The sequence below is a fragment of the Trichosurus vulpecula genome, chromosome 1 (assembly GCF_011100635.1).
Source record: "Trichosurus vulpecula isolate mTriVul1 chromosome 1, mTriVul1.pri, whole genome shotgun sequence".
Classification (NCBI taxonomy): domain Eukaryota; kingdom Metazoa; phylum Chordata; class Mammalia; order Diprotodontia; family Phalangeridae; genus Trichosurus; species Trichosurus vulpecula.
Genome location: NC_050573.1, coordinates 89,329,276 through 89,341,305, shown reverse-complemented (window position 1 = coordinate 89,341,305; position 12,030 = coordinate 89,329,276). Strand labels below are relative to the sequence as shown.

The window sequence follows — 12,030 nt, the reverse complement described above, 5'->3', positions numbered from 1 at the left end:
GCATAAAAAACTTGAGTTTTATCAAGGTCAAGATGGGACTTGATAAAGGTTTTATAATGATTATAAAGAATATTGGTAATTAACATTGTAATAATAGTGAGAAGAGGGGCTTAGTTGTGATGATACTAAGGAAAAATTAATTGGAGGTGAGGATTTTGCCGCTGATGAATAAATGAAAGAGAAAACAATTTATTAAGCACCCATTATATGCCAAACACAGCCCTAAGTATTGGGGTTACAAATACGAAAGTGAAGACAATCGGGTCTACTCAGTGCAGCAGCAGCCCTTCTTCCTCCACAGTGGTCAGCTACGACCCCCAACTCCCCAGCAACCATGTCAAAGGGACCCACAGTTGTCATTGATCTTGGCACCACTTACTCCTGTGTGGGAGTCTTCCAACATGGGAAAGTGGAGATCATTGCTAATGACCAAGGAAACAGGACCACCCCAGGCTACGTCACCTTCACCAACACTGAACGTTTAATCGGTGATGCTGCAAAGAATCAAGTTGCAATGAACCCTGCCAACACAGTTTTTGATGCCAAATGTCTGATTGATCACAAATTTGATGATGTAGTTGTACAGTCAGACATGAGGCATTGGCCTTTCACGGTGGTGAATGACACAGGCAGGCCTAAGGTCCAAGTGGAGTACAAAGGGGAGACCAAAAATTTCTATCCAGAAGAAATATCTTCCATGGTCTTGACCAAGATGAAAGAAATTGCTGAAGCTTACCTTGGGAAGACTGTCACAAATGCCATGGTCACAGTACCAGCCTATTTCAATGATTCCCAATGCCAGGCCACCAAAGATGCAGGAACCATTGCTGGTCTCAATGTGCTCTGAATCATCAATGAGCCAACTGATGCTGCTATTGCTTGGACAAAAAGGTTGGTACCAAGAGAAATGTGTTGATCTTTGACCTTGGAGATGATACTTTTGATGTCTCCATTCTTACCATTGAAGATGGCATCTTTGTGGTCAAGTCCACAGCCGGGGACACCCACTTGGTTGGAGTGGACTTTGACAACAGAATGGTCACCCATTTCATTGCTGAGTTCAAGCAAAAAACAAGAAGGACATCAGTGAGAACAAGAGGGCCATTCTCCTTCTTCACATCACTTACAAAAGTGTTAAGCGTACCCTCTCTTCCAGTACCCAGGCCAGTATTGATATTGACTCCCTCTATGAAGGTATCAACTTCTACACATCGATCACTAAGCCTGTTTCAAAGAGCTGAATGCTGATGTCTTCCATGGCACACTGGACCCTGTGGAAAAGGCCTTAAGAGATGCCAAGCTAGATAAATCACAGATTCATATCATTATCCTGGTGGGTGGTTCTACTCGAATCCCCAAAATCCAGAAGCTTCTGCAAGATTTCTTCAACGGCAAAGAACTCAGTAAGCGTATCAATCCTGATGAGGCTGTTGCTTATGGTGCAGCTGTCCAGGCTGCCATTTTGTCTGGAGAGAAACCTGAGAATGTGCAGGACTTCCTGCTGTTGGATGTCACTCCTGTTTCCCTTGGAATTGAAACTGCTGGTGGAATTATGACTGTTCTGATCAAATGTAATCCCCACCAAGCAGACACAGACCCTTACCACCTATTCAGACAACCAGCCTGGTGTGCTTATTCAGGTTTATGAAGGTGAGAGAGCAATGACAAAGGATAACAACCTGCTTGACAAATTTGAGCTCACAGGAATTCCCCCAGCACCCAGGGGTGTTCCTCAGATTGAAGTAACATTTGACATTGATGCAAATGGCATCCTCAATGTTTCTGCTGTGGAAAAGAGCACAGGCAAGGAGAACAAGATCACTATCACCAATGACAAAGGATGTCTGAGCAAAGAAGACATTGAGTGCATAGTCCAGGAGACTGAGAAATACAAGGCTGAGGATGAGAAGCAGAGAGACAAGGTGTCTTCCAAAAATTCTCTTGAATCTTATGCTTTCAACATGAAGGCCACCATAGAGGATGAAAAACTGCAAGGCAAGATTGGGGATGAAGACAGAGAAAATCCTTGACAAATGTGATGAAATAATCAACTGGCTGGATAAGAACCAGACTCCTGAGGAGGAAGAATCTGAGCATCAGCAGAAAGAATTGGAGAAGGTCTGCAACCCCATCATTACTAAGCTGTACCAGAGTGCAGGGGGCATGCCAGGAGGCATGCCTGGTGGATGATCCAGGGGGTGGAGCAGCCCCATCTGGAGGTGCTTCTTCTGGACCCTCCATGGAAGAGGTTGACTAAACACACCAGAAGAAAGAGCATTCCATGCAGCTTTCCAAAAATTGAAGGACTCAAATTTGTAGCCAAGGCACTACCAGTTTAAAAGTAACATTTAAGTTACTGTGTAAATCTGGGCATTCTGAATACTTGAATGTGTGCAGAGGGAGAGAAGTGAACAACATTGCACTTTATCAGTACTGTAAACAATTGGAATTGCAATTCTTGTCCTGGAGAATAAAATCTATTTAAATTGGCACCATAAAAAAGTGAAGACAATCCCTGTCCTCAAAGAACTTTTATAGGGGAGTTATGACCAGGAGAGAGAGATATTTTGCTTTGGAAAACTAGAAGGATGATAAATAGAGCCATGAGGAGTAAATTAACCCACCTTTTCCAAGAACAGTGACAGAGTTGATTCTATTATGTTTCCAAAACTGGAACACAGGGATTGAGGAAAATAGGGGATATGGTCTATAGCGAGAAGATGACTGGGGAGTGAAGTGGAACAGCAGCCATGCCTATATGGATTTAAAAAAAAACAATAATTATAGTTTTTGTAATAGTAGTAGTAGTAGTAGTAACCACAATAACAACATATAGCTTCTAGATAATGTTTTAAGGCATGCAAGCTCTTAATTAATACCTCATTTCATTTTCACAACAACTCTGAGAAGTCAGTGCTATTATTATCCTTATTTTGTAAATGAGGAAACTGAGGCAGGCAGAGGTTAAATGACTTGCCCAAGATCATGAAGCTAGTAAGTGTCTGAGGTCAGATTTCAATTCAGGGACTCTAGCTCCAGTGATTTATCTATTGTGCCACTTAGCTGCCTGAATATCTGCCAATCTGACTTAGGTAACTACCAATCAGCACAGTGGGGATTCAAGAGTAAGATTTCCAGGCATAAAAGTGAAGTTCTCTAGGACTTGGATTCTGGTCTGAGCAGCAACATGTCAGATGGCAAAATGATGATGATGACTTTGATGATGAGGATGGTCGTGGGGAATGATGGTGGTGATTCCTGCAGTGGGAATGCAAAAGGAGGGTACTAACATTAGCATTGCTTGCCTTTCTTGTTGTAAAGATAAAATCAAATAAATCACGTAAAGTGGATTCAAAACTGCTAGATGCTATAGCGATAAGAGCTATTATGAATAAAAATAATGTGCTAGCAATGAGTAAGATGTGATTAGAGTGATAGTGGGAGTTTCAGAGAATTAAAAGCTCAACATGAATCAGTTATGTGACCTAGTTGTCAAAAATTTAACACAACATTAGGCTTTATTTATAGCAACATAGTGTCCAGTACAAGGGATCTAATAGCTTTATCTCCCTCTGCTCTGCCTCTATCTCATCTAGTCTGTTGCTCTTAGTCATGGAGTCACATTTTAGGGAGACTACGGAGAAACTTGAGTGTGCCCAGAGAGGATAATCAGGTTGGAGAGGGGACTAGAGATTGTCATATGGAGATCAATCAGTAAGGATGTAAAAGAGAGGGTTCAGTACTCATGATTATAGTCTTATAATATTTGAAGGGATATTATGGAGAAGAAAGATTAGACTTGTTATGCCTGGTCCCAGAAAGCAGTGTTAGGACCAGTGGGTAGGAGTTGCATTGAGTCACTGTTTTACTATATGTAAGAAAAACCTTTCTCGCAATTCCAGATTTTAAAAAGGTAAATCAACAGTTTTGGTAAGTAGTGAGGTCCTCATCAGGCTATCTTCAAGCACAGGCTCAGTGATCACACATTGCAGGAGGGATTCATAATTTTGGTTTGGGTTCAATTCTATGAGCTCTGAGGTCTGTTCTATCTCTGAGTTTCTATGATTCTATGACAATGGTAATATGTTAAAATAACAACTGACATTTATTTCATTTTTAACATTTCCTGCTTTAAAGAAGAGAGCTTTCTTGGTGGCAGTAACACTAGTGTTCATTTTACATACACCAACTTTTTTGAACCTCACAACCACCCCACAAGGTATGTACTCCAGGTGTTATTATACCATTTTATAGACAAGGAAATGAATGCTTAAAGAAATTAGTTCCTTTGCCCATGGTTATAGAGCTAGGAAATAGAAGAATTAGGATTTGAACTCAGATCTCCTTGACTCCAACTCTAGCTCAGAACCCCCTGTTCTACCACATTTCTTTATAGGGACGAAATTGATATTTTAAAGTCAATTCAGGGCAAATTGTTTATGTTGCCACAGAGATAGGAAAATTTGCCTATAGCAGTTTCTCTCAGTGCCCTCCTTTACTATACAATGAATGGTAACCTTTTCCCTTTTCTATGTTGGTTTTAAAAGAAATAGTTTTTGACTTGCTAGTAATTTTATGGGGATGTGCTCATAGTGTTAGAATCCAAAGCATGCCTAAAATAGGCTTTTATTTTCACTACGGCTGATAAAAACGCAGTCTTAGTTCAGTGCTGGGCATTATAGTAGATGCTTAATAGATTCTTGTTGATTTGTCTTGACATATCAGGTTATGCCTTACAATGTTCTCTGTGCCCTACTCTCTTAAAAGGAGTAGTTTAGTGGCAAGAATGTTAGACTTGATGTCAGGCAACACAGGTTCAACTTTTGTTCCACCACTTTCTTTATAGCTCCCACTTCTATTCTTTCAGCCTCAGTTTTGCTCATCTATAAAACAGGGATAGAGACTGAACCTACAATTTCATTGGTGTAAGGAACTCTTAACTGTAGAAAGTCTCTCTACCAAAGCCAGTATGTTTCTTCTTTTTAACCTACAATCTTAATGAGTCACTAGAATAGTAAAAGGTTAAATGACATCCCCAGGGTCATTAGCAAATATGTGTCAGAGATAGTTTTGAGTCCATCCCTCTATTCACTATGCTATTCTACCTTATTATGTGTAAAGTGGGGATAAGGATGCTTACAACCTACAACATACAGTTGCTTTGAGGAAAGTGCTTTTGAATCTTAAATTATATAGAAAAAGTGAGCTGTTACTATTCTCTGAATGTGAGTCTTGTGAGGACAACAAGAATGATGGTTCCCTGAAGGTGAGGACAGACAATCTTTCTTTTTCTGTTTCTTCTACACAGTGAACTTGCATAAGGTTCAGTCCCAGAGCAGGGGTTCAGCAAACATTTATTGATTTGACTCAAAGAGAAATCTTTTGCAAAGGCTTTAAAACTGAAATGGATTTCTCACTGGTTTGTATGTTTCTCCTGACAATAAACACTCTCTCTGGAGAATGGTTTGTGTCTCAGCTTGTATGGTTTCATTGATCATTTGCCTTTTCTTTGAGGGTCATCTTATTCTTGACCAAGGTGGCCCAGTCATGCATTGTCAGTGATATTCTTTTGCCTCAGGAAATGAATAGCAAAGAGTTCTTGCTAATTAGGATTCAGATCCCCAAATCTACTTTCAGCACCAAAGGAACCAGAGTTGGTGAGCCAAGAGGAGTGAGGCTTCTCTACACAAATTTCTTCCTTCAAAAAGCTAAAGAGGCCACTCTTGGTAGCTTCAATATTTTTACTTCATCTAAATAACTCTAGGGATGTTATTGGAATCTATGTGGGTGTATACTTAGCCCTGGATTGGACAAAATTGTGATGTTCAGTGACTTTGGTTTTTGGCTGCTCCTTCTCTCAGTTTCTGTGCCAGAGTAAGTCCTTCTAGCTAGGAGCCCTTAGCCCTTATGCTACTCTCAGATATTCTTGTGCAGAAGAGAAGACCTTAAAATCCTCCCTAGAGATTCTGGAAACTGAATGTGATTCATGTCCTCTCCCATTTAACATAATGGATTATGTTTTGAAGGGCAAGAACCTGGTATGCCCCATGGTGGGGTTCTCTTAGGTTACATGAAGGGAGACAGTACATTATTCATCAATGGAGATCTTTGAGGTGGAGAGTGAATACCTACTTCTATGAGATATTGGAAAATGTAGTCCTATGTGAATATTACTTGGACTAGAGGCACTGTGAAGTATTTCCCAAATCGAGTTTCTGGAAATCTGTGATTTTGTGGGCAAGAGACTCATTCCTATGTTGTAGTAGAAAGAATATTAGTCTTGCAGTTAGAAAACCTGAGTTGTATATTTGGCTTTGTCAGTCACTAGCTGTGTGAAGTCATTTCACTTTTCTAAGGCTTAGTCTTTTCATACATCAAGTGGGATGATAAAGCAAGTCTTATATACTTTATAGTGTTGGAGCATGAAATGGGAGATTATATGTAAAGCATTTTAAAACAGTTATAGAAGTGTATATTATTTCTCAACATTATTTCTTTTTTTAATTTTGATACTGGCATTGGCTGTTGGCATAATAATACCATTTTTCGTGAAGATAAGGAAAACTGAGGGTTTTTTGTTTGTTAACGTTGGAGCTTCCTCCCTTGCTCAGCACCAGGGATAGCTCCAAGGCAGTTAGTCAATACTCTATGATGCTGAATTGTACTATGCCTCTTTCAGTCTTCTTCTATCAATATCTATTTATTTTGAACATTCATTTAAAATTGCTTGAGTTCTAAATTTTCTACTTCCCTCCCACCCTTTCTCCACTTTTCGTGAGGACAAGAAATGTATTAGTAATTATACATATGAAATCATGTGAAAGGCATTTCTGTGTTAGCCATGTTGCAAAACAAAGCAAAAAAGCCACGAAAAATAAAATGAAAAAAATGATATTTGATCTATATTCAGACTCTATCAACTGTTTCTCTGTAGGTGGATAGGATTTTTCATAATAAATCTTTCAGAATTGTCGTGGATCATTGTATTGATCAGAATAGATATATCATTCATAGTTGGTGATTACAATATTGCTGTCACTATGTACAATGTTCTCCTGGTTGTGTTCACTTCACTTTGTATTAGTTCATATAAGTCTTCACAGGTTTTTCTGAAAACACCCAGCTCATCATTCTTTTCTTTTTTTGCCTTGTTTTGTGAGGCAATCGGGTTAAGTGACTTGCCCAGGGTCACATGGCTGTAATTGTCAAGTGTCTGAGGTTGGATTTGAACTCAGGTCCTCCTAACTCCAGGACTGGTGCTCTATCCACTGCACCACCAAGTTGTCCCCTCATCATTTTTTATAGCAAAATAGCATTCCATCACAATCATATGCCACAAATTGTTCATCCATTCCCCAATTGATGGGCATCCCCTCAGTTTCCAATTCTTTGCCACCACATAAAGAGATGCTATAAATACTTTTGTATATATAGGTCATTTTCATTTTATCTCTTTGAATTTTAGACCTAGTAGTTGTATTGCTGGGTCAAAGGATATGCACAGTTTTATAGCCTTTTGGGCATAGTTCGAAATTGCTCTCTATAATGGTTGGATCAGTTTCCACTCCATCAGCAGTGTTAAAATTTTTCCACATTCCCTTCAACATTTGTAGTTTTCCTTTTCTGTCATATTATCCAGGCTTGTGGGTGTGAGGTGATACTTCAGAATTATTTTAATGTACATTTCTCTAATTGATAATGATCTAGAGCATTTTTCATATGAATATAGATAGTTTTGATTTCTTCTGAAAACTGCCTGTTCATATCTTTTGACCATTAATCAATTGGAGAATGACCTGTATTCCCGCAAATTTGACTTAGTTCTCTCTATATTTGAGAAATGAGGTCTTATAAGAGGAATTTGTTGTACTCTCTTCAATTTCCCACTTTCCCCCCACTCTTGGCAGCATTGGTTTTGTTTGTGCAAACCCTTTTTAATTTAATGTAGTCATAATTATTCATTTTATATCTCATGATACTCCCTCTCTCTCTCTCTTTCTGTCTCTCTGTCTCTGTCTGTCTCTCTGTCATAAATTCTTCCCTTATCTACAGATCTGACATAAACAATTTGCCATACTCCTCTAATTAACTAATATCAACCTTTATATCTAAATCATGTACACATTTTGACCTTATCTTGGTATAGGAATGAGATATGTTTGTCTATACTTAATTTCTGCCAAACTGTTTTCTAGTTTTCCCAACATTTTTTGGCAAATGGTGAATTCTTGTCTGAAAAGCTCAAATCTTTGAATTTATCAAACACTAGATCACAATGGTCATTTACTACCATATATTGTGTACCTAACCTATTCCACTCATCTACCACTGCATTTCCCAGCTGGTACCAACTTATTTTTATGATTACCCCTTTGCAATATGGTTGGAAATGTGGTATGGCTAGGCCATCTTCCTTCACATTTTCTCATTGACTCCCTTGATATTCCTGAGCTTTTGTTCTTCCAGATGAATTTCATTATTCTTCTTCTAGCTCTATAAAGTAATATTTTGGTGGTTTGGTATGGCACTGAATAACTAAATTAATTCAGGTGGAAACTTCAGACCGTTAAGTCAACTTCGAATCAGAGATTTAGAGAATTTTTGATCCAGGATACATCTTTGAAAAGCATCTATGTAATCAGTGCTAACTTTGGTGTTCCTTATTTTTGATCCTGCCTTAGACTGCTTGATTTCATTTCTTATCTGACAGCTGTCTCTAGTTGGATTTACCATCCATGGTTGTGAAGACAAAATAGCAATTACAACAATAATGTTCTTAGAAATAATAACAAAATGCTTTACCTATATCATCTCACTTGATTTCACAAACAACCCTATGGGGTAAGTACTATTAATATAATTCTCATTTTACCAATGTGGAAGCTAAAGCTAAGAGAGGTTAAGTGACTTGCTCAGAGTCACACAGCTACTAAGTGTCAGAGACAGGGTTCAAATTCAGGCCTTCCTGATACTAAGTCCAACACTCTATGTACTGCACCACCGCACTGTTTAGGTGTAAAGAAACAAGAACACAATACCAATGCACGTCCATGGGACCCTTGAAGATTTCCGATGCTGACAAGAAGTAGGGTAATGGGAGTGGAAGAGGAAAGAGGTCTGAACTTGGTCAGGAAATCTGGATTGATATCCTGGCTTTGACACTTACCATACGTGTGACCATGTACAATATACTTCCCCTGAACATCAGTTTCTTATTCGCTATAATGGGGCTAATAGTACCAGTATTATGTGCTGTAAGTGGAGTATGAATGTATGCTACTCTTACCAGGAGACTTCTAGTATTTTGTTAACATTTGTTATTTTTAGCTATGTATTTTCTATTTTTTTCTAGCAATACCAATTCATGGAAAACCTCTAAATGGCTATATCATTGAATTAGGAACAAGAGAGCAGGAGGGGGGAGATTGTCTCATTCTGTGGTGGTCCTGGGAGGAGAAAAACCATGCAAGCCACGCTTTTGTGACCTCCAGAAGGAAGGATGACAATGGTGAACAAACATAATTATATGCTACCCTATAAAGTTTATGAAAGCTCTTTAGTATACTCTTTAATTTGATTTGATTGGATATAATGCAATGTGTATTTGTTAATAATCTTCTTTGCGGAAGGTATTGTATTAGGTCCTGGAGATACAAAGAAAAATGAAAGGAAAATTAGTCCCCCTCTAGTAGATGAGACTCCATTAGAGGTGGGGTGGGGTATAACATGTGCATAATTAAACAAATATAAGGTAATTCATAATAAGTGACAGCAACAATAAGCAAAAATAACATTAGGGAGAGATCTCTAATAGTGTAATTATAGAAACAGCATACAGTTACAGAGGTGGGGTAAGAAAGGAGAATCGAGAAAGGTGTTCCAAAAGAGCTGACATAAGTTGAAACTTGAAAGAAGATAAATAATCTATGGGATGGAAGAGAAGGGGGAGGGGAGGTGTTTCACAACCAGGAGGGAAAGCTTCTGGAAAGCTACATAGGAGGGAAATGAAATTCCAAATTCAAGGAATGTCAAGTAGGCTAGGGTGATTCATAAGGAATGATGACAACTAAGTTTGGAAAAGTGGGCTGGATCCAGATTGTGGAATGTTTTTAAATGTCAAACTAAGCAGTTTATATTTTATTCTAGAGGCAATGGGGAGCCATTGAGGACTCTTGATTAGGAAACGACAGGCCAACACTATGCTTTAGTAAAATGATTTTGGAGGCTATATGAAGAATAGATTAGAGAAAAGAGGGACTAGAAGCAGAGAAATCAGTTAGGAGGCAATAGCCCAGATAGGAAATTATAAGAGTCTGAACTAGTGATAACTGTGTTACCAGAGTGGTAGCACAGAGGATAGAAAGCTGGTTTCAGAGTCAGGAAGGTCTGGGTTCTAATCCTACCTTTGACACATAAGTCTAGTAAATACTTAAGTGATGAGTCATTTAATCTCTCAGTGCCTCAGGCAACTTTTCAAAACTATAAATTGTAAAGTAAGTGTTGACAAGGCTTGATAGAGGGGAATTTCATCACTTCCAATTCCCTATACTAATTCATTCATAGGTCCAGTGTAACATGCATGTTTACATGTGAATAATTATGGCATAAAGTAGGTAGTGATAGCTACTATAACAATCTTTATAATATGCAGCTCTAAGCATGTTACTCCTCTATTCAAAAACCTTCAATGACTCCCTAGTGCCTATAGCATAAAATATGACTCTTTTCCCAGACATAGTTCCACAGCAATGTTACCAGCTTATCATTCCAGTCTTACTTCATGATATTGCCTTTCTGGAATCTTACATTCAACCAAACTTTACTATTCATCTCCCTCCTCACCCTGTACCCCCATCTCACCCTGATGCTTCTTCTTGCTCCTATTCATTCATACAGATTCTCTCCCATTCTTTGAACATACTCTTTCCTCATCACCACTTAGGTTGAACTAATTATCTGAACTAATTAGTCCTTTAAGGATTCTCACATTTTCCTAGGTCATTTTATTTTGACTTCCTGTCTGCCTCACTCTCAGACAAACAGATGGATAGGTAGATAGATACTTGAGGACAGGTAGGTAGATAAAACATATGAAAATGATTACTGTGAATCAGGAGCCATGGTAAGGGCTGGGGATAAAATTACAAATATATAAGATTTTTTTTTGCCCTCAAGCTTACATTCTACCGAGGGAAGAAACACATGATAGGAAGCTGGAAACACGGAGTAAGCATGGAAATGATTTGAAGTTGTGTGGAGAACTGGTTCCAGATAAGAGTAGGTAGTAGCTCGACTACCAGAGCTCAAGGTTTCACAGATAGAGCCAAGCTTCAGGTGGAGGAGAGGTGAAAATATTGGCTGAAACATATGTGGCATGGTGTGAAGATGGCAGGGAACTGGTTTTGGAGTGTTGGTTCTAGGCAAAAAAGGGGATGGTTCACCTATCAGAACTTGGGGTCCTAGAAGTAGAATCCAAAGTTCTAGAGTGTGTGTGTGTGTGTGTGTGTGTGTATGTGTGTGTGCGTGTGCATGCGCGTGCCTGTGTGTACTGAAGAGAGAGAAGGTAAAGATCATAAACCACATATCATATCATATATCAACAATGCTGATTAATGGGAACATCATATCCCTTCTTTCCTCTCCCTCCACCACCTGTAGACTATAGTACTTTGAGGTCAGGGTCTGTATCATGCTACATCTTTGTAGAGCCAGGGTCAAGAATAATTCAATGCTCCCTTTTCATTCAGATGGAAGATGTAGCTGATGAATTCCTCTGTTCAATTCCATTGAACTCAGATTCATGCACGAAACAACAAGTTGGTACAGTGCATGGAGCACTGGGCTTGGAGTAAGGAAGATCTGAGTTTGAATCCTACCTCAGCCATTTATTTGCTTTGTGACCCTGGGAAAGTAAGTGACTTAACCTCTTTAAGTCTCAGTTTCCTGATCTTCATTTTCTTATTCTCATAGGATGCAGTTAGGTGGCACAGTGGATCTAGAGTACTGACCTCAGACACTCACTAGCTTTGT

At 38.9% G+C, this 12,030-nt stretch overlaps 1 pseudogene; it reads left to right on the top strand.

The window, feature by feature from the left end:
* The first annotated feature begins 334 nt into the window (after positions 1 to 334).
* On the top strand, positions 335 to 2,257 carry LOC118833467 (annotated as a pseudogene).
* The last annotated feature ends 9,773 nt before the right edge of the window (positions 2,258 to 12,030 follow it).